This window comes from Etheostoma spectabile, chromosome 3 (assembly GCF_008692095.1).
Source record: "Etheostoma spectabile isolate EspeVRDwgs_2016 chromosome 3, UIUC_Espe_1.0, whole genome shotgun sequence".
Taxonomy (NCBI): Eukaryota; Metazoa; Chordata; class Actinopteri; order Perciformes; family Percidae; genus Etheostoma; species Etheostoma spectabile.
Window position 1 is genome coordinate 26,831,026 of NC_045735.1, and position 3,312 is coordinate 26,834,337.

The window sequence follows — 3,312 nt, forward strand, 5'->3', positions numbered from 1 at the left end:
GACATTGTAAAAATCTTGACAGCGTAAAAAAAAAAAGTCAATTTAGATTGACATCATAATGCAAACAAATGTCAAAGTGAAATACTATATTAGGATTGTGAGATTATTACTTTTTGATGTTTCTTTTTTATGTATCAGTGCAAAATTTTTCACTGCTAATATTTCTTGTTTCAACGCCAAATTTTATTTTCAATACCACAGGTTACTGTCATTGTACTAGCTCCATATTAGCTCTGCTTGTGAATTATACTGGATCTGTGCTGCCCTATTTGTCAACACTTAAAAACAAATTTAAGAACTCTGAAGTACATTAGTCTGTCACTCTGAAACCTCGAATAAGTTCAAAAGCAACATCAATATCAGGCCCAATTTCTTTTAAGGTGTTTATAGCTCTTATAGATCTGCATCCTTTGGCTCAGTTGTTATTAGCCAGCAGACCACTGTCCCTGTGTACGCTAACTCTGATACATAACTTTAACTTTTTTATCCTGCGAGCAAGAGTGAACCGACTGATTAAACAACAGCATCGACCAACCTCAGAATAGCAAGATATGAGTACCTGCCAATTGATTTTCATTCCAAACTGAAATTAATGTAAACCCACAGCTGCCAAAAAGGTAGAAAATAAACTCAACTAAAAACCTAATTTTCTGTTAAGTTGTCAGCAGCACTGTGATTCATTCACAATTTGTATAGTAAAAAGGAAAAATCATACAGCAAAAGGATAGATGATTCTGCACATTTCATCATATAATACAATTGCTCTAAGAAGAAACTAATCAATAGACAGCTTACTGTTATGTCTCGTCAACTTTGTTAAGTTAAGTCACTGATGTCTAGTCTTGTTGTGCACTTCTTGTTTTATCTCACTTTCCCTCTCTATTCAGTTGTGTCTAAGGTTGTTACACTTACGGCTGTCACTAGTCTATGGTGAATATTGTGGAGTAAGTAGTTTTTTTTTAAACTATTCCAGCTATACCAGCTCTGTTATAGCCTTAAATGGATCACAATTTCTGTTACGGGGCATGAGGAAAGAGGACCCAAAAGCAGAGCGACAGCAGGCAGGAGAGAGTTCCAAAAGCAAGAGCTTTATTAAAGCCATATTTTACTTTTTTTCTGGTTACTCTAAAAAGGAATCTTCCTGATGAGCCAGCTTCATTCCCACTCTGGGTGAGACAATCCGTATCTAGTGTGCCACTCAGGTAGTATTGGATCAAATTTAAGGTTTAAATGTCTAATTAAAGCTATATTTGAAATCTTTATCAGGTTGTTAGTTAAAGTCATATTTTTGCTCCTTTTCAGGCTTATCTAAAAAGGGATCCTCCTATTAAGCCAGCTTCATTCCAAGTCTGGGTGAGACATAACATATCCAGTGTGTCTCTCAGGTAATATCGGACAATTCTCTTGTGGGATTTTGAATTCAAGGGCTTAAAAAAAACAAATCAAGCTGATGAATTTTTTTCAGGCTGTTAAAAAAATATTTTTCTCAATTTCAGGCTTCTAAAACGGAATACTCCTTTTAAGCCACCTTTATTCCAACTCTGGGTGAGACAATATCAAGTGTGTCATTTAGGTAATATCAGACCATTCTGATGTAGGATTTTAAAATTAAAGGCTAAAATGTCCAAGTGAAGCTATATTTTAAATCTTTTTTAGGCTGCATATTTTACTAGTTTTCAGGCTACTGTAGAACGGAATCCTAATGTTAAGCCAGCTTTATTCCAACTCCGGGTGAGACAACCCATATCCAGTGTGTCACTCAGGTAATATTGGATCATTCTGATGTAGGATTTTAAAATTAAAGGTTTAAATGTAATTAAAGTTATATTTGAAATATTTATAAGGTTGTTAGTTAAGCCATTTTACATGAGAGGAAATACGTTCATCTGAAAGGCGCATCACTGTAGTGTAGGCCTCCTCAAGTGTCATATTGTAATAATACAGCAACGATTACCAACAAAATAAGTAATAACATAAGTAGTCAATCTGTATTTATGTTCTGGAGCAATTCTCTCTTGAAAAAAAACCAGACAGGATTTCTAGTCCCTCCCTGTAAACCAGTCATTGAGATAGAGACTGTGGGATTTATCAAACTGGATAAATCCCGCCCAAACATATAAACACAAAACTGCTAACTCCATCGTGTTGTAAGTAAAACATCTGTTGAAAAAGCTGTATTCATTAGCAGGATTGTTGTACTGGTTAATTAAAAAACACCAAAGTAGCCTACAAGACATAGCGGACCAGACGCTTTTATTTTGAAAAGTCAAAGCTTGGTGATGGCAACAGTCGGGAGGAGCATGGACTAAATATTATTTGTATATTATATATATATATATATAAAATATTAATTTAACATGCAGTCTATGGACGGGAGGCATGAGATGGAAAGTCTCCAGGCTGCAGGTTCATACCAGACTCTACTAAAAAGGCAGAGCGCTCTCTCTCTCTCTCTCTCTTGGGATCAAAGATCCAGCTGTTCCACATAGTGCTCCCTCTAGAGGCCTGGAGCACTTCCCTTGTGGAATCTGATGCAGCAGGGTTTTTTGCATTTGTTTTCATTGTTTGTGCGCTTTTCTTTTTGCATCTGTTTCCATTGTTTGTGCGCTTTTCTTTTTGCATCGTTCTTTATTTGCAGCGCGTTTATGTATTTGGTTGTGTTGTGTGTATATGCAGCGCGTTTATGTATTTGGTTGTGTTGTGTATATATGCAGTGTGTTTGCTGAATTCTGCGCATGTGTTGTCAAATTAATGAAGTTGTTTTCTTAACTTGCTCGTGTTTTGTCTATTTGTATGCGTTTTCTGCAGATGCAGGGCGTTTGCCTGTGTTGGCCACAGTAGAATGGTCCGATATTACCTAAGAGTCACACTGACTATGTGATGTCTCCCCCAGACTTGAAATGAAGATGGCTTAACAGGAGGATTCCGTTTTACAATAGCCTGAAATAAGTGTATAACATGGCTTTAACAGCCTGAAAAAGATTTGAAATGTAGCATTAGTTAGACATTTAAGCTTTTAATTTTAAAATCCTAGATCAGAATGGTCCGATATTACCTGAGTGACACAGTGGATATGTGTAGTTTTACCCAGACTTGGAATGAACCTGGCTCAACAGGAGGATTCCTTTTTAGAGTACCCTAAAAAAAGAGTAAAATATGCCTTTAACAGCATAAAAAAATATTTAAAATATACCATTAATTAGACATTCAAGGCTTTCATTTTAGAATCCTACTTCAGAATGGTCCTAAATTACCTGATTGACCAAATGGATATGTAGTGTCTAACCCAGAGTTAGAATGAACCTGGCTTAA